General features: G+C 39.7%; 1 long non-coding RNA gene across 1 annotated transcript in view; it reads right to left on the reverse strand.

Moving 5' to 3' along the window:
• Nucleotides 1–698: 698 nt before the first annotated feature.
• LOC132765425 (uncharacterized) overlaps nt 699–26,183 on the reverse strand; it is a 43,604-nt gene continuing 18,119 nt past the window's right edge. Inside the window, exons 3-4 of the long non-coding RNA XR_009630418.2 lie at nt 25,593–25,685; nt 699–1,501 (exon numbers count right to left, since the gene is read on the reverse strand). This is a non-coding gene — a long non-coding RNA (uncharacterized lncRNA). The remainder of the gene's footprint in view (nt 1,502–25,592; nt 25,686–26,183) is intronic.

Below are 26,183 nucleotides of genomic sequence, written 5' to 3' on the forward strand. Positions count from 1 at the left end.
ACTTGGGACCCTAAGACTTCTGTGTCTTTTAATTCTGAAGGATTATGTAGGGAATGTGAATGTGATGTAGACATTGACTTTCTTAAGTTTTATGGATAGAAGGAAACTAAAATATGCTGGTAAATTTTGCCTTTGGGCTCACCCGTCCATGGAATTCGATCTCTGTAAATCCCTTGTGAGGGGATTGCCTTATCAGCCATTGATCTCATGGCTGGATGCCTTGTTCCAACTTCAGAACAAGTTACTTTGCAAACAGGGCTCTGCCATTGAGATGGCTGGCAGGGAATTGTTCAGCAGCCACAAGGAGAACAATAGTTTATTTTGCCTGTCAATGGCCCCAATCTACATATTGTTTTTAAAATGGCAACAATTTGTACTCATCAATTTGTCCCCCTCCCCCAAGTCATCCCAATCTAGATGGACACACAGTTTTCCTGGGAAACTGTAGAGTAAGAAGTGTGTTTTTTCATGCATTAAATCCTAAAAGATGTGCTTTCACTGTGAAAATAGCCATACGTTGGGTGTTCCAACAAAACCAAAATAGAAGTGGATACAGAATTCTTTTTTGTGTATACAACCCCTTAGGGGAGAATAAAGATTTGCAGCAGGCAGCCCACTCTACTCATATTGTGCCCACAGGCACTATTTTAATAATAATAATAATAATAATAATAATAATAATAATAATAATGCTTTATTTATATTCTGCTCTATCTCCCTGAATGTGATAATGGAGATGTCGCTGATAAACTCTGTTCCATCCTCCACACTCATCATTCTAGTTGTTGGGGCCAGAGTGAAAACCCTAACAGGGCTTCTGATTGCATATGCTGACTGAGATGGAGTTAATGAGTGTGTATCATATGAGAAAGTGGTGTTCTTTCTTAGTCTACCAACCCAAGAATGAGCCATTGACCATTGTGTTGCAGAAAGTAAGCACATAATTAATGCACAGTGTAAAACTGAACAGCTAACAGATGGATTAATTACAGACTGATTGTATGTCTGTATATATCCTTGTGTGTCACTGCTAACAAGAGACTATGACAAAGTTATTTTTGAGACAGAGATTTGATTTTGCAGAGAACTCAGGATATTTGCGAGGTTACTGAAAACTATGCCTCCCAAATGAAAGTGTTACCAATTTCGAGTGTGCCTAATTAAAAAGAAATATCCATACATAAAGACACAATAAGAGTAAACAAGTGGCAGAGACCAGATTTGTTTCTAATAAATGTGGAGGCAATCACAACACAATGCAAAGACTCCCAGCATAAGGGGCAAAGTATCAGCAAGGCAATAAAAGCAAACTATTTGAGGAAAAAATGTGTTTTCCTCAGCACAAATTGAAAAGGGAGACAAAAGCAAAATACATTAATGAACATGCAGCTGTAAGATAAAGGCCCGATGAGGGTGCTGGTGATGATGATGATCATGCCAAACCAAACTTCTTGCTTGATTCTTCTCAAAGCAGGACTTTACAACAGATTGCTTTGTGACACTAGGAATAAATGAACAAAAATTGAATTTCAAAACAGATCCTGATGCTGAATGTAGCATAATCACACAGCCAGCCAAGACAAAAAGATTAGTGATTGCCCACTGTTAGTACTGCAAATTAGGCTTGTTTCACAAAACAAGCCCATGCTACAAAGCTAGGCTGGCATGACTGCATAAGGACAGATGCCGCTCAGATTGTCAAATTCAGCAAGGCTGGAAATTTCATGTGTGCTTAGGTTAAAGAGGAGTTTGCAAACAGAGATAATCCAATAGGTTTAGAACCTGCCTGCAATAAGAATAGGAAAGAGACAATCCTCGATGCACATTATTCCAAATTGTCACCACAATAGATTTATGGCCCTGCACATTTGCACCAGTGTATTTGCATATAATGGTAGTGCAACATTATGGTTTATTCTACACTAGTCAGAATTCAGTCTTCCTCCACTTAGTGCCTTCCAGGGATACTAGTGTATAACTCCCATAAAACCAACCAGCATGGCTGGCTAGAAGTTATGTAAATTGCAACTCAATGTATCCAAAGGGCAACAAAGTGGGGAACAACTATATAGTCAATACATCCCATAAAGAGCATTAGGTTGAAGCTGTAATGAATATTGGTAGAACAGAATTATCAGTACAGAATGCCTCGCCTTGACCATGCCATTACAAAGAGTTAGAAAAATCATTTTTAACACTCCTCAGTCAGTCTCTGGCCTGTTTATTGAATTTTGTAACTTATGCCTGAAAATTATATGGGGAAACAACTCATCCCTAAATTCAAGGCATGCAAATTCTATTTTTATTTTGATTGCAATCAACATACACCAAAGCATTTACCAATGATTAAAAATTCAAGCAGCAGCAATTTCAGGTTCCATGGCTCCACCCTGGTGGTTGATCACATAATGATAAAATGAAAGATTAGGCCTAAGAAAAGTGTATCACGTCAGTATCATCATACTAACAGTCCTGACTTGCGGGTTGTTGTAGGTTTTTCAAGCTGTATAGCCATGTTCTGGAAGCATTCTCTCCTGACGTTTCGCCTGCATCTGTGGCAGGCATCCTCAGAGGTTGAGGTCTGTTGGAAACTAGGAAAATTCGGTTTATATATCTGTGGAATGTCCAGGTTGGGAGGAAAAACTCTTGTCTGTTGGAGCTAGGTTTTTAGCTGTCCCTGATTGTTTCTTGTCTGGAGTTCCCCTGTGTTTGAGTGTTGTTCTTTATTTACTGTTATAATTTTAGAGTTTTTTTAATATTGGTAGCCAGATTTTGTTCATTTTCATGGTTTCCTCCTTTCTGTTGAAATTGTACACATGCTTGTGGATTTCAATGGCTTCTCTGTGTAGTCCTGACTTGACAGAAATTGTCCGAAATACAACCTCATCAGACAAGCCGAATTCAGCAGTGTATGCCAGTTCCTCTTTAGTTTTGCCACGGAGCCCACCAGCTCCCTTCCCATGACATATGTTATGAATTGCCTGCCTTTTAGGCCTGGGAAAGGCTCAGGAAGTAGGCCCAAGTGTTTTGGCAGCCATTTTGTGAGACGGTGCAGGGAGGCAGCCATCTTAAAGTACTCATTTCCTAGAGGAGGCGGAGCTTAGGAGCAACCTGGAGGGAAATGTGGAGAGCCTTTGTGATTGGCTAGAAGAAAGTGGGCGGAGCTTAGTGGGAGTACAGAAAAAAATTGCCTGAAAGGGTGTGTTTTAAAATCTGACAGTGAAGTCAGGGTCTGTGTGTTGAAGAAAAAAGTTAGGTTTTGGGAGAGTTAGGAGAAGAGAAGTTAGAGTAACCAAAGTGGTCAGTTAGAGAAGAGCTATCAGGTAGAATAGCTGGTATAGAGAATAAACAGATCCAAGGGAAAGGACTGTCTGGAATAATTGGGAATTCTAGTCAGAGGGAAGTCTGCTGGTTTCCTGAGGGAGTGAAGAGCTGTTTTTGGAACTAAGCCTTGAACTGTTTTTAAAGTAACCATAAGCTTCATCTCTCTCTCTCTCTCTCTCTCTCTCTCTTGTTTTTTGTTTGCAACCGTTATGCTAAAGTGCCTATATTGTTGAAGTTCACACAAATAAACAACTTTGTTCTTTGTTCATCAACTGTCTCAGTGTGCCTCTATATAACAAAGTATTCTTAACAGGATGGGGAAACAGAGTTTCCAAATTGGTGGCAGCGATTGTTTAGGAGAATCTCATTGTTTGTTACCTCAGAGTTCAGAGCCCTGAGTGTGAATCCAGCACATTCCAGCCTAATTAAAACCTCTTGCCAAACCAAAAGTTAAACATTCCTTTTAAGTTGGTGGTTGCCAGTTTCCACACTATGGTTACCTCAGAATATTGTGTATTGGGGCGAAGTCTCTGTAGCCTCCAAACTTAGGTCTTTTTAAATAATAATCTATGTGTCTAATAATCTAATCAATGTGATGTGGCGGCAAAAAGAGCCAATGGGATTTTGGCCTGCATCAACAGGAGCATAGTGTCTAGATCTAGGGAAGTCATGCTACCCCTCTATTCTGCTTTGGTTAGACCTGGAATATTGTGTCCAATTCTGGGCACCACAATTCAAGAGAGATATTGACAAGTTGGAATGTGTCCAGAGGAGGGCGACTAAAATAATCAAGGGTCTGGAGAACAAGCCCTATGAGGAGCGGCTTAAGGAGCTGGGCATGTTTAGCCTGAAGAAGAGAAGGCTGAGAGGAGATATGATAGCCATGTATAAATGTGTGAGAGGAAGCCACAGGGAGGAGAGAGCAAGCTTGTTTTCTGCTTCCTTGGAGATTAGGACGTGGAACAATAGCTTCAAACTACAGGAAAGGAGATTCCATCTGAACACGAGGAAGAACTTCCTGACTGTGAGAGCCGTTCAGCAGTGGAACTCTCTGCCCCGGAGTGTGGTGGAGGCTCCTTCTTTGGAAGCTTTTAAACAGAGGCTGGATGGCCATCTGTCAGGGGTGATTTGAATGCAATATTCCTGCTTCTTGGCAGGGGGTTGGACTGGATAGCCCATGAGGTCTCTTCCAACTCTTTGATTCTATGATTCTATTACATTTGGTGATACAGCGGTGGGATCTCCAAACTAATCATGATCCTCTTCAAGTAACAGATCCCCTCCTCTCTCTCCCCTCTCTCGTTACAACATACATTTACTTTCAGCAGGGCTCTGTGGCAAAACTAAAGAGGAATCAGCATACAATGCCAGTGCAGCAACACAGGAGGCTTCCCATGTTGCATTAGGATCTATGGGGGAAAGCTGGGTGGCAGACACTTCCCCCCATGAGATGGGATAAGGGGGAAGTTGAGCAATGTGCAGTGATGGGTTCCCCATGCCCCTCACTGGGCACTGCCAGATTTGCCATGATCTGTGGCAATTCTAGCAGCAAATATGATGAGATCCTTAATTTTCTTTTTTCCCACTTTCTTGGTCACTTTTTAAATGTCCCGATTTTAATTTCTCCCTCACAAACTCTCACTTTGGATGACATCCAGAACTTTTATATATGGTATATTAATGTTCTACGGGGCACATTGCTTCAAGTTTTCTAGATCAGAACTCTCTAATCTGCAGCCTGGAATAAATTTTAATATTACTTACATTTCCCTTCTTTCTCTTCCCCTCCTCAGCTTTCCATTAGTTAAAAAGAGAAATACATTCTCACATTATTCACCTTCATCAAAATGTAATTTTCCCCATCACCATTTATTCCTTGAGTCTAATGTAGTGCTTCCTTCATCTTCATAGGCTTCTTTCATTGACTCCACTGGAAATCACTCCAAATTTGAGGTCAGAACACCACAGTTTCCTTCTGGGATGTCATGTAGGAATGTAACTTAGGGGTCCTGTTTTACAATAGTGCATTTCTTCCTGAAGGACCAAAACCAGAAGATGGTCTTGGGGACTCTGCCTTAATCATTTGGCTACTAGTTTGCGGGGTCTTGAAGGGCTTGGTCCTATTCCCTCTGCAATTTAACATATACATGAAACTGTTGAGAGAGGCTTTCTGGAATTTGAGAGTTCAGTGCCAGCAGTATGCAAATAACATTCAACACTCAATACTATTAATCATTTTCACCATAAGTCAAGGAAGCTGGTGCCTGTCATTAGTAATGGATTGGATATGGGTGAATGAATTGAAATTTAATCCAGACAAGATGAAGGTCAGTCAAAAGGCAGATTAGGGAACAGGGATTCAGCCTGTGATGGATAAGGTTTCATTCTCCCTGAAGATGCAGGTCCACATTCCTGAATTCACCTGAGAGCCCGAAAGCTCAGGTTTCAGCAGTGGCTAGAAGTGATTTTGCACAGTTAAATCTTGTTCATCTGTGCCCATGCCTTGAAACGTCAGATCTGGCCAAAATGACATACACTTTAGTTATATCCTGGTTGGATTGCTGTAATATGCTCTATATGGGGCTGAAGAGTGTTTGGATACTGATCCAAAGAGCTACAGTCACATTGCTAACTGAGGCTGGCTACAGGGAAAACACAACTGTGCCTGTACCTTGGGAAGTCTGACTCGGCCACAGTAGTCCACACTCTGGTTACATCCCATATAGACTACACACTCTACGTGGGGTTGCCTTTGAAGACTGTTCGAAAACTACAAATGGTCCAACGGGCAACAGTCAGGTTGCTAACAGCAGCAGCACTCAGAGAGTATACAACTCCTTTGTTGCGCCAGCTCCAATGGCTGGCAGTTTGCTACCGAGCACAATTCAAAGTGCTGTCTTTAGCCTATAAAGCCCTAAACAGTTCTGGCCCAGTTTACCTGTCCAAACGTATCTCTCCTTATGAACCATCTAGGAACTTAAGATCATCTGGGGAGGCCCTGCTCTCGATCCCGCCTTTGGCGAGGATGAGAGACAGGGCCTTCTCAGTGTTGGCCCCTCAACTGTGGAACTCCCTTCCTAGGGATATTAGATTGCCCCCCTCCCTCCTGACCTTCTGAAAAAGAGTAAAAACCTGGCTCTTCAAACAAGCTTTTGGAAAGGCAGCGTAACAGACAAATCAGTATGATGAAATAATGAACATGGAATGGCTTAGATGATGCAAATGGATAAGGAATTGATCTGGAAGGTTGTTTTTAGTTTTAATATGTGATATTAAATGTTTTAATTGATGTATGTATTTATGTTGTGGTATCAAATTGTTGCCAGTCTGATTTTAAAAAGTGAATTAATTGAGTCGCCTCCAAACTGAGAAAGGTGTGATAAAAATGTTATAAATAAATAAATAAATAAATAAATAAATAAATAAACTTCCTTATTCCAACAGCTTCACTGACTGTTAATTTGTTTTGAGGTACAATTCAAAGGGCTGGTTTTGATCTGTAATGCCCTTTAAAGCTCGGGTCCAGGTCATTTGAGGATCTGTATTTTCCCTTAGGAACCAACCCATGTTTTAACATCTACTGAGGAGGTCCTTCTTTTTGTCCCATCCCTCTCACAGGTACATTTGGTGGGAACACGGGAGAGGTCCTTCTCAATACCTGCCTCCAGGCTCTAAAACCCCCTTCCCAGAGAGTTAGACTGACACCTGCACTACTTTCTTTTCACAGAGAAGTAAATACTTTTTTATTTAGACAGGCATATGTAAGACATATCCCATCAAATAATGTGTTGGATTTTGGTAATTGTTGTTCAGGTGTGTGTGTGTGCATTTTAATGATACAGGTCTTAATCTTGTTTTATTTTTTTATTATTTAATCTCATTTTAATGTCTGTATCCTGTGGATTTTAATTATATGCTTTTTTATTTGTAGTAAACTGCTTTGAGTCCCAAACTAGGCAAAAGGCAGGCTAGAAGTAACCATAACAGCAACAACAATAATAAACACTAAACTGTCAAACTGAAAGCAAATTATCCTAGCGAAAATAAATTATAGGAAAGTCATCATAGTTAGTACAAGTTTTCCTGTTTATTTACATTTAAGCTGTATAATCTTCATTTCTTGGGTTTTTAATATTTAAAACTTATAACCTTTGTTTGTTTATTATATTTAAAATGCATAACCTGCATTGCCCTCTTCTTGTGGAAATGCTGAAAAGTAGCTAAGAAAGACATGGAAAACAGAAAACAATAATAAAAGGAGTAAAAACGAGGTAAATACGTCAAAATGAAATAGCATTTCAAAAGTGTAAGAACAGAAGAACATAAAAACCCAAGAGGACCTCAACTGAAAGCATAATCGTTTGAACATCAATAAAACCCAAAACCTGTTGGAAAATGCATGTCTGTAAGTGCCAGCTGAAAATGGGGAAAGTGTTGTGTGCATATGAACACAAATCCTTTTCAGCCTCAGTGAAACTTTGTCCTGATTGCACAAGCAAAAGGAAGTAGAAGGGATACTTGGTAGTAGAGTTTGGGAACATTGCCAATAACCATGCTGTCTGGGGGATTCTGAGAGCTGCAAAACTGAATCACATATATTCATAAATTGCCAAAGGCAACTCAAGGCGGCTTACAAACAGGCAGCAATTTGATGTCACAACAGTCATAAAATTCAATTAAAAACATTTAACACAGCACTATAAAAATCCATACCAAAAAAATTATTAAAAACATATAATCACCAGTGTCGTCCTGTTAAACCCATTTTTCCAGTAGCATCATCTAGCCATTCTATGTTCACTCTTTTCCATGTTTATCTATGAGACTGCATTTCCAAAAGCTTGTTCGAAGAGCCAGGTTTTTACTTTTTTTTTGAAAGTCAGGAGGGAGGGGAATCAATCTCATATTATCCCTAGGGAGGGAGTTCCACAGTCGAGGGGCCACTAGAGAGAAGGCCCTGTCTCTTGGGTCCGGCAGACACACCTACAAAGAAGGTGAAATCGAGAGCAGGGCCTCCCCAGATGATCTTAAGTTACTAGTTGGTTCATAATGTCTCTAAAATGTGTGAAAGCAGATCCTACTTTTGTACCCATAGGATGAGTCCCATCTTTCGGAGAAAAGCGAGAGAGAAATAAGCAAATAAATAAATAATCTTTTCCCATTTTTGGCTAAAGTTGTTTTAAAAAGAAGATGAGGACACCAAAAGAAGATTTAGGACAGAAATACATTTCCTCACTGGCGAGTCTATATTCCTAATTTAGTCAACCTACAATTCAAAAAAGAAAATGGCAAACCCTTCACTTTTCTTTTCTTTTTTTCCCTCTGTTCTTTCTTCTGCTAACCCTGCAAGCTAAACATGTACCATTTATTTTTAAATTAAGTGAAAATTAGCCAGGTGTGTTAGATAAGCTTTCTATACACAGGTCTAAATATTGACAAAGAGAGATGTGTCACTGGAAAATCATCAGTCTAGCAATTATCACGTTAGCATGTTAAGTAGAAAAAGATGTGAAACTTCCAAATGTGTCAATACAGATGATTTCATTTCCACCAGCTATCAGCTATATTGTGAACACTGATGTCTTGATATATACACAAAAGCAGGTCACCTCCTACAAGCAGAGGCTCTCTGTATGTCAAGCAGAATTGCTAGGATCAGAGGGAAACCAGAGATGTTTCACAGTCTTGAATCCAATGTCAGGAATTATTGAGTACTAAACAAATAGAAATAGTTGTTGTTCTCTTGCAGTATGGCATTGAGAAACATGCTACTTTGGGTTGTTGTAGGTTTTTCGGGCTGTATAACCATGTTCTAGAAGCATTCTCTCCTGAAGTTTCACCTGCATCTGTGGCAGGCATCCTCTGAGGATGCCTGCCACAGATGTAGGCAAAACGTCAGGAGAGAATGCTTCTAGAATATGGCTATACTGCCTGAAAAACCTACAACAACCCAGTGATTCCAGCCATGAAAGCCTTCGACAATACAGTTGGTTTGGTTTTGGAGGCCTGAGCTGGCATTCACATTTGGCAAATGCCAGATCCCTGCACTGACACCACTGCTGGGATATCCTTAAATCAATTTTCATAGGAGCATAAGAAGAACCCTGCTGAGTCAGGGGAAACTCCTGTCCATGGGAAGCCTATAATTGGACATGAGTATAATGGCACCCCCAGTCTCACATCTAGGCTTGAACATTTAGGGTTGCCACCTCAGACCTGAAGTTTCTAGTTCAAAACCTGAGATATATAGAGAGATTCTCATGATGCCATTAAGCATTTTCCATTGAGCACAAACCACAGTTGCTCACAGCTTATAATTGAAATAGATATATATGCCAACCCTTCACAATGGATGCTTTAACTTTTGCATATTTGATTGTTTAAGGATTGAATATGATCTCTCAAGGAATTTCTAAGTCTTCCAGAACAACTGTAGGGAGGACCTCTATTAGAAGTTGACCATAGAGCTGCATTGGAGGACCTAAAGATTCCAGCACAACTCAATAGTCAGCCTTTGTCAGAATTTGATCATAGAGTCACACTGGAAGACCCAAAGATTCCTATGACCTCATCACATTGAGATGGGAAAGAATGGGTGACCGTCCTTTTAGCATAGAGAATCACCCTTTGAAATTGTCAGCCACCCTGTTTTGAGTTCTGCCTGCCCATCACACTCACACGTGGAAACCTAAGAGCTGGCAGAACATTCATCTTACATTCATCACTTTTTAAATCAGGGAAAACTACAATATCCGAAAGCCCTTGTTTTAGACTGTGCACCAGTTTAAAACCTCTTCTTTCCATGAGATAGATTTGCTCTACCCAAAGCCCATTATGATAAAGGAGAATGACAAGGGCAGGCAATGAAACAGGATGAGAAACTTTGATGGTTCCCATCCCACCTGCCTTTCAGCTGGAACTATGGGAGTGAAGCGCCATAGGAGGTAGGAGCTCTGGACACAATTGCTGAGAGAGTTCCCTCTTTCAGGACCTTTCTGCCTCTTTTCAACCTTGGAACATATGAGAAGCCCCATGCCTCTCCATCCTTGAAAAGAGGCTGAAGCACCCCATGACAGGGAAATTTCTCAATGTAATGAGGTCCTTAGAGATGTGTTCTATCAGGTCAAAAAGCAGTTTTTATTAGCATCTTTTCCACTTCCATGGAGGTCAACTTTTTTATTAAGCTGCCCGCCATAACCTCAGTGTCCTTTATTTACGTATTTACAGTATTTATATTCTGCCCTTTTCACCCTGCAGGGGACTCAGGGCGGATTACAGTACACATATACATGGCAAACATTCAATGCCATAGACACACAACATATATAGACAAACTGAGCAATTTAAGCTTCTTGAGGTTATGCTCAAATTCCAGCCAACAGGGGAGCTGTTGCTTCCCAGTCCACTTGTGACACCAAGTCTTTGATGGAGTACTTCCTCATTCTTTCGCCCACAGCTGGAGATTTTTATGGCATCGTAAATTTGTTAAATTAGCCTCCCCGCATAAGCAGTACTTAAATTTCCCACTTGACAAATGTAACTGTCTTTCGAGCTGCAAAGCTGACAGCAAGCTAGACAAATGGTTGGGCGCTTACTCCAACCCGGGCTGGCTTTGAACTCATGACCTTTCGGTCAGTGGTGATTTAATGCAGCTGACTTCTAGCCAACTGCGCCACAACCCAGTCCTTTTTTCCAATCTAACATTTCAGAAATGAAACTCAGGTTGTAGCTGTGGAACATTAAACACAACAGCTAGAAGCAGCCACACAGCACTGCTGAAACATTGCTTGGAGAAGGACTGAGCAGCCAGGTAAGCCTACCATGGTTATGTTTTCAGTGGGTTTTTAATAAAATTAACATTTATCTCATACAGAATTTTTTAAAAATGTAATTAAACTGTCAGTAAGCTGGACACTAACCAACATGCTGCAGAAGATGGCCCCAAGTCACAGAGATTTTAGGCAACAGTTTCTCCTGTGTTTAAATTTTAAGAGTAGTTGCCATGGCAACTGCTAGACACAGCATATGGTATGTCTGCTACCTCTGGGATAACAGAGCAATTTCTAAAGAATTTACTTTACAATATGGTGTGAACACTTGTACTTTTTACCATTTTTTTCCAGAGTGTTGTATAAGGTACTGTTGTTCCCTGACATACTCCTCATGCCGGATGCTCATTTTGCGCATTCTTTACATGCAAAGCAAACACTTTCGTCCTTTTCCTCCATTTAGTCTTCATAATTCCCTGTATGTTCAAAGCAAAATAGGAAATATGAAAGGACACAGTCTGTCGCAATTTTTTTCTAAGCAAGCTGCAGTGTACTATGCTTGCATAGCGCCGGCAAGGATAGAATGCAGACAAAGAATGGGATGTACACACCTATAACATCTGCAGTTATTGGTTTTCTCCCCTTCCCATCCTCATATTTCGCTCTGCATCCATATTATACAGTAACACCAATCTGATACCGCTTTAACTATCATGGTTCCATCTGGAATGTATAGTTTGTAGAGATAGTTAGCCTTCTCTGTAAATGGACACTAGAGCTCCCAGGCAAATGTTTACCAAACTACAGATCCCAGGATTCCATAGGAGGGAACCAAAGCTGTTAAGCTGATATCAAAGTGCTGTAATTGTACAGCAATGTGTCTAGTTCCACTGGTGTTTTAGCATTTGTCTTTCTATGAAACAAAATGTCTTTAATTTTTGTGCACTTTTCCACCAAATGTACCCATTTTTGTACTCATTTGTGAAATTGTAACAAAAGCTTAACAATGTTTCTTGTTTTACTCACATTTAAGATGTGCATGTTTTGGAGATTCGTGATTTTGCACAAATCTCTGCCAGTTTTGATTAGTCAAATTGTTAAACGAGTTAATATTCTTATATTTCTGGAAAACTGAAATTATGTCTCATTTTAAAATAACCTAGATTGCTCTAAATTATTTTAAATTAATCAACCACTATACTATTCTGGGATCTTGTCACATAAGGTGGAACAAACATATGTTAATGCATAAATATACCCATACATTTTTCCCAGACTTGAATCTGCATATGCTATCAATATGCAGATTCTACACTGCAAATTTTATGCTGTCCGCAGCCCAAGAGATTTCTACCATCTGAAATCCACACACACAGAGGCCATCAGAGGAGCCTCCTTGGACTACCTGAGACAAAATACATATACCTTTCAGAATATATTGCTGGCAATTATTTTTCATTTAATATGTTGCCCTTTAACTGTAAACACTGTGGTCTATTTGGAAGAGTACAAGTGATCTTCCTTCTCTTCTAGTGTCCATGGCCACTTTCTTTTATTAAAATGTGCCTCTTTAAGAAAGCATCACTGAGAAATGTGGGCAATAATAGGGCATTTGTCTAGCAGAATAATCAACCGGCAAGGCAGAAGCAGAACAGAACCTATAAAGCCCTGTACAGTTCTGGCCCACCTTACTTGTCTGAAAGCATCTCCCTCTACGTCCCACCTCGCAGTTCAAGATCATCCGGGGAGACCCTGCTTTCGCTCCCGCCAGTGTCGCAAATGCATCTGGCGGGGAGAGGCAAGGCCTACTCGGCTATGGCCCCCACCTAGGGAACTTGCTTCCCAACAAGATAAGATCAGCTTCATCCCTTCTGTCTTTTAGGAAGCAATTAAAATTGTGGTTCTGGGACCAGGCTTTTGGACAGCAGGCATAATAGCACTTTGGACTTTGACTGGAATGACACTACTGTTTTTATTGTTTTAATGTTCTATTTATTGTTTTAATTGTTGTTTTATTGTGTTGTTATATGTAGCGGCATCAAATTGCTGCCAAGTGTAAGCTGTCCTGAGTTCCCCTTCGGGGGTTGAGAAGGACAGGGTAGAAATGCTAGAAAGAAATGCTAGAAATGAAACAGTCTCACTGCATTGAACTGGATTATATGAGTCTACACTGCCAGCTAATCTACATTCAGAATCTGGATTATATGACAGTGCAGATGGAGCCATAGAGCATCTAGAAAAGAAATAGCTTACTCTTCTTTTCAAAACTCTATAAAATTAGTTTTGCTTCCGATCCACTTGTCCATCATCAAAATAGTGGCCTAATGAAAGGTGGGGGGGGGGGGGGGGGGAGGAAAGGAGAAAATGTTTTTGGATTAATGCAGGAAGAAAGTGGATAGGTAAAATTAGACAGATGGAATGTCAGCAAACATGCAAACTAGATGTTAGTAACTAATGATACTGTAAGACTGCTAACTATGGTGGAGTATTACCCAATACCAAAATTCTGACTTTAAGCAACACATGAAGATTTAAAACATATTCATACATATGTTCTTATGCCATGCATTGCCTAGAAGTATATTAGGCTTGTAATAGAGACACATCCAGTACAATGGCACCTTCCAAATATATTTGGACCACATATCTTATTACCCACAGACAACATGGCTGTGTGACATGGGAAATGTAGTCCAATATCTTTGGAAAGACCACATTGGTAAAAGCTGCATGAGACTTTCCAGACCGAGATAAAATAGAACCAAAAACAGGCATCTTATCTTTAACTATGTTTCTAATAAGATATGATGCCATATATAGTCAACATAATCTTATTTGTTTAGATTTGTGTGTCAAACGTATTCCATGAAAACTTTCTTCTAGTTTTAACTGGGCTCCTAGTCTGCAGCCAACAGTACATGAATGATGCCATTAGAAAAATAAAGCTCGAATACTCACAAACAGTGAGTTCATCTTAAAATATGCACTGATCCTACTGTGTTTGCACTCAGTGTTGATCTGCTTTCCCAAGACAATTCAAGGAAGCATAAAGTCAATAAAGTTCAGGCAGTATTTTTTAACGGAGAAAAGAAAATAGGCAATCTGAAAGACTCAAGACTGTAATGACTTCCAAGTATGACACATCTAAAAAAATGAAAGTCTTTTCCAAACACTTCCATTTTCCCAAATGCTTTTAGCGCCTACGTACATCACTTGGACAACTTTAAAAAGGAGTGCCAAGCATTAGAATAAATGCAAATACAGCTTCATTAACTGTACAAATGTAAAGGGTGCGACAAGCTACAAAGGCACTAAAATGTGAAGTTATGTCTCTGTGCTTTCTTTCCCAGTGATTACTCTGATATTGTGAGTCACACCACGCCTAATAAACAAAGATCATTTCACTCTTGATACGTGACAGGACTCTTGCCTTCTCCAATCTTTACCAAAAAAAAAAAATACAAATGGAATTCTATTGTCAAATAATAATTGGTTTAAAGTGTGAAGTTATAACAGCCATAAAAATAAAAATAAATATCTGTTGTGGTATAGAAGTATAAGAGAGTAGATCTGTAGGTCTCCCAATATGAAAGCTTAATAAATATTCTAAATATCCCAAGTGTATGCTAGTGAATAACCAGGATATAATCAGTGGAAATAAAAATATTGGATATATTAATTATTTGATGAAATAGTTGACCCAAAATTTTGTGCCCACTTAACCATACAATCTTTCACCTGTTCCTCCTTCCCTGAGTGATATCTTAAAGATATCTAACCCCCCCCCCCCCCCGCCAAATTATACTTTTAAGAGCATTAAAGACAACAGAGAAATACTGTGAAATTGAAAAAGAAAATTTAGGTGGAGTTTTTAACTCTGTGCTTCTACGGGCGGATCCAGACAGCCCTTTATCCCAAAAGCATCCGCGTTATAAAAGCATGTGCTTTCTTGGGTGGGTTATCCACATGTTCTCTTGGGACTAGCCTGAGAGAACATGGGGAGGCCCTCCTCCCTTCCCCCCAAAATCCCAGACCCTTTGAAAAGTAAAAACAAACTTACCAGCCTGTAGTATTCCCTCCAAGCAGCTTTCCTGGTGCATACAAATGCACACACACACACACACACACACCCGCTCTCCTGGTGTGTCATTACAGTCTTGATGGAGCATCCATTACAGTCTTGCCAGACCTCTCCCAGCGTGTAGAAATCCTCCCCCCCCCCCCACTTTCCTGCCGTATCATTTCTACGCGCCGGGAGTGCTCCAGCAAGACTGTAATGGAGGCCAGGTAAGTATATTTTACTTTTAAAAGGGGGTTGGGGGCTGTGGGGGGGGGGGGGGGTAGGATTCCCACAGTTTTTTGGACTAATGTAGTCTAGAAAAGCGCAGGAATGGTGTCTGGACTGCAGTCCAGACACCGAAAGTAATGGGTTTATCCCACACCTTCCAAAAAGGCTCAGAATAAATCCATTATCTAATTAATTCACCACAAACCAGAGTTTTCCTGGTTGGTGGCGAATTAATTGTGGGTTGGCCAGAACATCATCTGTACAGCCCCTTTTTATTGTGGAAGATTCCACAATAAAGGGGCTGTCTGGATGGGCCCTTATAGTTTGGTGAGGAAAACTGTGGCAGAGAAGACTAGAGACCTTATAAAGTTACAACTCACAGGATTCCATAGCAATGAGCCATGGTAATTAAAGTGGTATCAAACTGCATTAATTTTACAGTGTAGATGCACTGTAATGTCTTTATTAGAAATCTCAAAGAGATAGTAACCCTTTTCCATTTGAAATATATTTACATACTCTTTCTTGGTACTCTGATTTTATAATGAAAACACTGTTTAGTTATAGGAAACTTATTTCCATCTTTCATGACGTAATTGTCTACATACTTGTTGTAAGCCACTCTGAATCCCCTGCAGGGTGAGAAAGAGGATAAAAATAAAGTAAATAAATAAATAAAGACTATGCTACTTATAACACCAAAACCCTACACAAACTTTATATAGGAATAAAATGCATTGAATATGCACAGAGAGAGATAGTTGGGCTTACAGTAAATGTGCAAAAACTGTGCTAGAAGAGAACTAATAGATATTTCTTCTAAAACATTTTGTGTTTTGAATGAGGTAGGGTAGAACAGAATATTAATAACTCACTTGTATATGCATGAATTAATCTCATTTCTATCCTGTTCAGTATTTTAAAGTCTTTTCTTCCCCAACCTGTAATATGTCACTACCTCTCGAGTAGGTTAGTCCCAGGAGGTCCCGTAACTGCAATTACTGCATTTAAATATTCCACATATCTGTCAAGTTTCAAAAGTATTCTGTGGTGTCAGTTTAAATATAAATATCTATAATTCTAGTTAATCACCATCACTTTTCGTCAGTTTTGAAAACTCACTTGATGTCTATTTTGTGCTTGCGGCTGCGTGCTGCTCTGGTTGCAGCTTTTGCCATTGATTTATTGGTTAAGAGGTTACCCAAAGCTATTCTGCGACACAACAGTGTTCCTGTACAGACAGTCCAGAGCTTTTCACAGAAGTAAAACTTGTCAATATCATTTTCCCCTAATTGGCCAAAGAAATTGTTCTGCTTTTCAAAAGGAACGGTAAGTGAAGCTGGAGTTGTTACATAAATATCAGGCTCGATCGGGGCTCTATTTAAAAAACACAAGCTTTTCATTCAAGGTGCCTTCTGCATCTAAAAAAAAACTCCATTTATTTAACCAGCAATGCCAAAACCGTCAATATTTCTCGCCCGCCTATACCTTTTGAAGCCAATGCAGATTCTATATAGTAGTAGATCTTATAAGTGGTCTGCATGACCATATAATGAGAAACACGGCTTTGAATGTTTGGAGTGAAGCTACAATCCCTTAATTTTTACTAGAGATGTCTAGCAAGAGCACTGTGTTTACCTTTAAACTTAGATGTGTTCACATGTCGACATTTATTTATCCTACTCCAATAGTCCTTGCAATACAGATAAAAGTGCAATTATTTTTACAACAATGAAAGATTCAAGGTGCCAGAACTAATATCCTTGTGCCCAACAACCATAACTAGAACCAATGAATAGCACTTCAAAGCTTTTAATCTCCATGACAACCTACATCACATTCTTCAATAAAAATACCACTTTACACAAACATAATCTTTATGCACACCTACTATATATTCATAAATATTACTTCCATTGCACACCGAACAACCTGTTCTTTAACACCCTTTTTCTGGCGAAATTAATCAATCAGCAGCACAGTTCAAATGGAACTTAATTTTATGCTCTTATGTCTCAGGTTCACTGCGGAATAATTCAAAGAAACAGATAGTGAAATTGGAAATGGTTTTATGGTTGGTAGGAGATTTATACCCACAAGACCGGAGACATTTGTATAACAAGTAAACTGCAATGTATTATTTATTTATTGCATGTATACTCTTACCTTTTCTGCCCATACATGGCGCAAATGGCAGAAAACAAGGGTATGCTCAAAAACAAATAAAATTAAAACACAGAAGGATATTGGGGAGGAGGCACAATCTAGTGAGAGTATGATGATTTATTACACCTTTCATCCCACAAATCGGGGTGGGGGGTAGGCAGAGGCACAGTGCATTAAGACCACCACTGCTACTGTAGTCGTACTCTCCCTTTTCCCCAGTTCAGAGCTCAAGGCAGCTTATAACAATGCAAAAATACTCAGTTCTTGTGGGTTTTTTCGGGCTATATGGCCATGTTCTAGAGGCATTTCTCCTGACGTTTCTCCTGCATCTATGGCAAGCTTCCTCAGAGGGTGAGGAAGCTTGCCATAGATGCAGGCGAAACGTCAGGAGAAATGCCTCTAGAACATGGCCATATAGCCCGAAAAAACCCACAAGAACTGAGTGATTCCTGCCATGAAAGCCTTCGACAATACAATGCAAAAATAGCTAAACAGTCACTAGGTACAAATGTTAATGTTAATAATGTAATCAAAAAGTAAAAAGGAAACATCATGTGGAAAATCCAGCACATTAGGCAATGTCATCTCCCATGGGCATTCTTCCAAGGCCTGAAAAAACAATACAAATTTTACCTCCTTATGAAAACACAGCAAGGTTACCTGCTTAGGCTCTCATGGAAGGAAGTTCCAGAGCCTAGGAGGAGAAGGCCCTGTCCTATGTTCCCACCAGATGTAACTATGAGGTGGTGGGGGAGATTGAAGACCCATCCTCAAATGATCTCAAAACATAAGTAGACTCATGCCAGACAGAAAGATCCTTCATGTAATGTGAACCTAAACTATATACATGTGTGTTGGTTTATCATCCAGCCATTTATTTAATGGATCTTCTTTAGCTGGGACTAGCAATATAATTTCTGTATTATATATTCGGCCAGACTTTGGGAAAGGAATCCTTAGATTTGGATCATAGTTGGAAGGGACCACAAGAGTCACATATGATCTTATCACAAAGGCCAGGCAAAGTGGGGGAAATCTGTCACGCCGCATATAGCTCCCTTGGGGATGTTTTCCCCATCACATGTGGAAAACATCACCCTTCTGCGGAGGATCCATCCTGTCTCCATTAAAGCCAGCAAAACACAGGAAACCTAGATGTTGTGAGGGAAACATCCAAGGATGCTTCCACCCCAGTTGGGGATGATACCTCTGCTGGAAGTCACATGATATTGTGTGATGGCTAGCGTAGGGCTCTATCCCCAAAACAGACTGGAAGCATCCTAGGATGCTGAATTTGGTGAAAGTGATGAGGCTGTAAATCCAATGTCCTACCAGGCAGAAAAACACAATCAAAACACTGGCCCTCTCTAAAGCATTACAGAGAGGAAGCATGGTTTAGTGGTTTGAGTAGTATGCTAGGATTTTGTGGGAAAAAATTCTGCTGACAAGATATTTCCACCAACAGATCTTTGGTTAGGACCCAAGAAATCCAATAAAAGTTTGATTAAGAATAATCTGCTAAAAAGACCTTCTCAGTTTGCAAATTCTTCTTCTGCTCCACTCCATCTTTAAAAAAATATTTTCCTGATTCGTACTCTAGACTAGATTTAGAGCAGGGAACATACTGATTTATTTTCCTGGTTCCATGAACGAGATTAAAAGGATCTTGTTCGAGAAGAAACGTGGAGTAACATGCCCAAGGGAGGCGACATCGCAAATGGTAATCTTCTCTTGCTACCTACATATATTTCTTTCTGCCCAGATATCCTACATCTTGAAATGACAACTCATTGACAACTTGATATAGTGATTCCTTCTTCTGTTATACACCTGTTAATTAAAAGATACAGTACCTTACCTTTTTTTTTTACTTGCATGTATTCACAAGTATTTCTTTTGCTACATTTTTCCTCACTGTCTGTCCCTGGGGCGGTGGGGGGTGGTTTTTTTTTTTATGATACCTGTACCAGATCAGGATTTATATTTTATTTTAGCTGTCATCTTTTGCTTGTCTCCAGCTGTAGCAAGTGAGAACCAATGTGCTTGAAAATGTGGGGCAATATGAACAACTGCTTCTGAAGGGACTAAGGACTTCTACACTTCCATGTAATCCACATTATCAAAGCAAATAATCCACATTATCTGCTTTGAACTGGATTATATGCATCTATACTGCCATATAATCCGGTTCAAATAAGATAATCAGGATTTTATGGCAGTGTAGAAAGGGCCATAGTCTATGATCCAGTAGAGCCCAAGGGAGTAATATTAAAAGGTTTTCTTGTCTCTTGTGAGTCACTTTTTCACTGGCTACTTAATTTTAAAAAAGCAGGAAGGGTATATTGATTTATTTTCTCTACTTTTCCTGGTGAAAGCAAAGTTTCTAGTTTAGGAAATAATATTAGTAAGCCTGCCTACGGAGGCTAAACATGTTAAGCAGCCAAGACCAAGTACAATTGGGATATCTAATTAACCTCATTAGATGGTGTCTGGGAAAATGATAAAAATGTTGTCTACTGGTAAAAGATATATAAAGTCCTGAACAATGTTAGACTCTGGTTGTCTAAAGAACTACCTTTCTCTTTTCAGGTCTGCAGAGAGGCCAAGACCTCTTCTATACTACCATATAATCCAAATTATCAGACCTGATAATCCACTATTTGCTTTGAACTGGATTATATATGCCAGGATGTCCGTACCAGCTTGGAACTAGTTTATCCATCCCCCTGCACCCCACCCCCCAAGGCTACAATGCTATATAATCCAGGTCAAATCAGATAATCTGGGTTTTATATGTCAGTGTGGAAGGGCCCCGAGATTTCAGGCAACAGTAATATACTGGTATATGTTATGCATTTTTGTCTTTTTTTTCTGTATCCTTTACATATGTAAGTAGACTTAGCCTCCCCATCTTTTTTGTGTTAATTCCCCATAAGATGCAACTATGGCATTAAAATAGAAATCTACCACTGTAACAGTGTATGAAAGATACCACAATTTCAGCCTCTACAAATTAATTTAAAATAACTTTGTTTTTATTTCATTATTTTATTTAATTATATACTTTTGCAGACATGGGGCTGTTGATATCTCCCTGTTGTATATTGGTGGTGCTTTTCCTTTATATAAATACCAGTCCTCATCTACTGCAACAGGTGAAATGGGTCCATCCATTTTATGTCATTATCCAGGTTTAGTAATGCATAAAATGATATTTACATGCAAAAAGTTATGTCAAAAAGGGATGAACATTTATGAAGTCATCCACAAAAAGCAAAATGGTGTGGGTGTAAGTTTGCATTGGGTTGCACACTCAAATGAGTTTATGATTACACCCCACAATTTATGTTCTGACAGAGGATACACCCATTGAAGCCTTCTTCATGTATAAATATTCTTCAGATTGGGGCAGATGAATTGCTTTGTTATGTCTGATTTTTTTCCCCATTTAAAATAAGGAAGAAATTCAATGTATTGGAAAGATACAATGAACATGCAGCACTGAACTTACAACATAACATCAAATAGCTGTTATGTGCCTTCAAGTCAACTCCAACTTACAGCAACCGATTTATTTGGAGGACCTTGACTTCGCCTTCCTTCTTTCTTAATGTTGATGGGTAAGTTTCCATGGGTGAGCAGGGATTCAAATCCTGGTCTCATAGAATTCCAACTCAACATTCAAACCATTACATCATGATGTTTCATAGCTTTAAATAAAAGGTTTCAATTTTAAAGACAAATATTGATCAAACTTTGAGCAATGTAATAAATAACAATATAAATAGCATGTGAGCATACGGGGGTGAGAGACAGAGTATTGTAATTTAACATTTTGCATGAGAGTAGGTGTATCAGAAGGTCCTCTAGTAGGGCTGTGCAAAGCTTAGGACCTCTGTTTCGTAATTCAGAGATTCATATGATTCATTAATACGAATCTCTGAATTTCTAATTGGAAAGGGATCCCCTCTGAAGCATTATGGATCAAAATACAAGCCTCCAAAGCTTTCGGAGAAATTTGTAAGGATTTGTTGTTTCGGAGCTTTTTTTTTCCCCAATGCAACATACTCCTTCATCTGTAATTGTCTGGGGTAGGAGGGGGCGGGGGCTGATGTGATTGACAAGGGCAACTACATGCTGGTTTTTTTCCCTTGTCTGCCAATCAAAAGAAGAAAAGCAATCACATGGCTTTCTGCAAAGCAAGTCTCCTCCCCTCAAGTTCTCTCTCTGTCCCTTTGTGATGTTTGCAGGAGAGATAGAATGACATGTATTTGGAGGTCCCTTCTGTTTCTGTGTGTTTCTTAAAACTGAAACTTATAGTAGCTTTTTGATAATTCTGTTTGTTTCTGTCCCTTCATATCCAGTTTGGGACAGCGAGGACCTTTGTAGCAAAGTATTCAAAAGGCCCCACCTTATACTACATTTTCCAGAATTCTGCTTTGGCCAGAAGAATGGGGCTGCCCCTCTTATAACCCCACTGTATGTTAATCACATGTGCTTAAATTGGGGAAAAAATCAGTGGATAGACTGACTGTTCCGAAACTTGGCAGGCTTGCTGCCCTATTCATATCTCACTGTGCCACAATTTGAGGGGATACCCCTTGTAGTATAATTAATAATTTTTAATTGAAAAAACTTTAAAATGTCTTGGGTGGAAAAAGGTCACAATGGAAAAAGTTTAAGAAGCTCTGTTCTAGATGAGGTTGGTCCAGAAGTCCCATCATACTGGAACATTGGCTTCTGGAGTCCAAAAAAGAAGCATTGTATTGACTGAAAGAAAAATGTGCAGGGATGCCTTTAGCAACTTTGTCTGGAATGCTGAGGCTGGTAACCTATAATTCGTAACAAGCACCAAACAAAAAAGACCATGTGACCTTATTTTTAAAAATTACAACACAGCAAAATTGCCACTGACAGTAAACATGGCAAATAATCATGCCAGTCGTCACTATCTAAAATAACAATTTAGTATGCTTAGTGTATACACCAGGTGTAAAGATATGTTTCATTTAGCGGCACTGTCTTAATAGGAGCCTGGCCTTTTCTTGAAAAAATATCTGTTTTAAATACACTTAATACATAACTATGGTTTGCATTGTAGAAGTGGCCCCTGAGTCAAAGAGCCAGTTTTCAGAAACTCGCAGCTGACATTTACGGGGCCTTCAATTAACTAATCAAATCATTTCTTGCCTCCTTTTCCCTCCTTTATTATATTGCCATGAAAAAAATTATATACTTCACCACTTTGGAATGGGGCTTGTTCTTTTTTCAGCTTACTGCCTATAGAGAACAAAAACTTTGAGGTATGGGGTGAAGGTAATACTTGAAACTATAGTTTCGAGCTATATATAATTACCTTCAATGGAGCAAAATCATAATGAGAATAGCTTTATTGTCATATTTTTTCACTGGTGGGTGTGAAGAATGATTTAACTTACAGGTACTGATTATGTAATTGTATTGATATAGGGTACACAGCCTACTCTCCCTTGTGAATCACGTAGACTGACAAGGGAGGTGTAGAACACCCCACATACTTTTGGCTTCATGAAAGGAGAGAGGTGCTCTCGCAGGGAGCCTTTAAAGTTCACCAATATACATCAAATAAAAGAGGACATGGCAGTGCCATGTGGTGCCATTTAGAAACTAATTGGCCAAAGCAAACCAACACATGCACACTGCAGATGACTATCAAAGGTTGCCAGTGGACTGAAAATAAGTCACAAACTCACCTAAACAGAATTGATATATAAAGCACCAGTTTATTCATACTTTGCTTATGAAACATCCAATGCAACCTCACAAATAAGCCCATAAGAATTACTTGCTTTGCTATAGATGATGAGTAGGTATTAGTGGAACTGGCTGCAAGTCCACTTCCGAGCACAATTCAAAGTCTTGGCCTATAAAGCCCTATATAATTCCGGCCCAGCTTACTTGTCCAAACATATCTCCCTCTACGTCCCACCTCGCAGTTTGAGATTGTCCGGGGAGGCCCTGCTCTCAGCTCGCCAGCTTTGCAAATATGTTTGGCGGGGATGAGACAGGGCCTTCTGAACAGTGGCCCCTCGCCTGTGGAACTCGCTTCCCATCAAGATTAGGTCAGCTTCCTCCCAGTTTCAGGAAGAAACTGAAATCATGGTTCTGGGACCAGGCTTTTGGACAGCAGGCATAATAGCACTTTGGATGTGGAATTGGACTGGAATTGCTATATGGTTGACAAATATTTTAATTGTTTTTTAATCTAATGATTTATCATTGTTTTTAACTGTTGTTATATTGTTGTATTTGCTTGTATGCTGCAGCATCGAATTGTTGCCGAGTGTGAGCGGTGCTGAGTCCCCCCTCGGCGGTTGAGAAGGATGCGGTAGAAATGCTGGAAATAAAATAAATAAATAGTCTATTTTGGCCGAACGAGGGGTGCAGATGCCTACTTTTCTCTGTAATAAGTAGGGAAATACAATCTAGTACAGAGTTTCTCCAACTTTGCTCCTCCAGATGTTTTTGGACTTCAGCTCCCACAATTCCTAACAGCTGGTAAGCTGGCTGGGATGTCTGGGAGATGAAGTCCACAATACCTGGAGGAGTACAGTTTGAGAAACACTGGTCTAGTACAAAAATCTTTTTGATGAACAGGACCCTCATAGTGTCGATGCTGGCCAGGAAATGAAGATGAAGCAATCTGACATGTCTTTGCTAGCCTATTTGTTCACCTGCATGGAACTCATGAACCAGCAGATTAAAGGTGACAGTAAAGGTTTCCTCCTGACATTAAGTCTAGTCGTGGCCAACTTTGGGGGGTAGTGCTCATCTCCATTTCTAAGACAAAGAGCCGGCATTGTCCATAGACACCTCCAGGGTCATGTGGCCGGCATGACTGCATGGAACGCCATTACCTTCCCACCAATGTGGTACCTATTGATCTACTCACATTTGCATGTTTTTGAACTACTAGGTTGGCAGAACCCGCTACCCAGATTCAAACCGCTGACCTTTGGTCAGCAAGTTCAGCAGATCAGCTATTTAACTGCTGCACCACCAGTTTACATGGTACCATAATTGCTACTAATTTTATTAGAGCAATGTACGCTTTTGTCCTAAGTAATTTGTTCCTCCATTCATTCCTGTCTCTTATTTGTTTTTCAAGAAATGTTTGCTGTCAGCTCTGCAGATGATACCACAGTGATTAGCAAGTCTGCTGTCTTTCCCCATAATTACATCATTTACCCAGGGAACTGGTAGAAGGTGGATCATTTGATAATTTTAAACCTCTAAAGCATTTAAACATAACAAATATAGCAGTAAGACTTCACTCATAAGCTAAACACAGTAATGGGCACCACAATTAAAGAGAGATATTAACAAGCTAGAAGGCGTCCAGAGGAGGGCGATTAAAAGGATCAAAGGTCTGGAGAACAAGCCCTATGAGGGGTGGCTTAAAGAGCTGGGCATGTTTAGCCTGCAGAAGAGAGGACTGAGAGGAGATATGATAGCCATGTATAAATATGTGAGAGGAAGTCATAGGGAGGAGGGAACAAACTTGTTTTCTGATGCCCCGGACACTAGTATGCAGAACAATGGCTTCAAACTACAGGAAAGGAGATTCCACCTGAATGTTAGGAAGAACTTCCTAACTGTGAGAGCTGTTCAGCAGTGGAACTCTCTACCACTAAGTATGATGGAGGCTCCTTCTATGGAGGCTTTTAAACAGAGGCTGGATGGCCACCTGTTGGGGGTTCTTTGAACGCAATTGTCCTTCTTGACAGGCGGTTGGACTGGATGGCCCACAAGTTCTCTTCCAATTCTGATTCTACAGTAAAATGGGCAATTGGAGTTCTTTTTTGTTAAACAAATGGACAGAAGAGTGACCACATATCTTTTCTTCTTACCTTGGCTTCTGAAAAGGCTAGAAATTTACTTGCTAATGCCGCAGTGGCTGGAATCCAATTAAATGCAAACCAACTGGGCAAGATGGAAATTAGTTTTAATTAGTTGTATATGGAAAGCAACATCATATAGATACAGAAATACAGAGATGCTTTTACCTTTAAAGATTTCCCAGAAAGAGAAACAAGGCCATACAGCTTTAGCTGTCCACCAGCCCACCAGCCAACTTGATTTGATTCTGTCTCTTTTTCCTGAAAAAAAAACCATTTAGATGTTGATGTCAGTGTACATTTCGTTGCCCATTCTGTTGTCACCACAAACTCACAGTTGTAGAATTGAACTGTGTGTAAGACAAGGATAAAATCAAGAGTGGCAGCTGTTGCCAAGCAAGGTATGATGTAGGAGATCTGTGATCAGAATTGTGATGGGTTGGGAGGTTTGTATGTTAGCTCAGTATTCCAATACCCATGGAGTTAATAACAGCTATTGATTTTTATCAGGGATACAATGCTGGGCAGAATTGCATCCTTCAGTATCAGACGCATTGAGTCCTCATCAGGGTGAGATACTGGGGTAGAAATATAGTAAATAAAAAAATTTCCTTGATCTTCAAAGCATTCATTTGGATCTGCTAATAAGTCATACATATACACTGAAGGAATTTCTGATAACCAGCCTTCCATTATTGTCTAATTTGTCCCTTAAACAAATTAATCATAATATAATGTGGTTTTTTTTAAAAAAATCAA

Source organism: Anolis sagrei, chromosome 1, assembly GCF_037176765.1.
Source record: "Anolis sagrei isolate rAnoSag1 chromosome 1, rAnoSag1.mat, whole genome shotgun sequence".
Taxonomy (NCBI): domain Eukaryota; kingdom Metazoa; phylum Chordata; class Lepidosauria; order Squamata; family Dactyloidae; genus Anolis; species Anolis sagrei.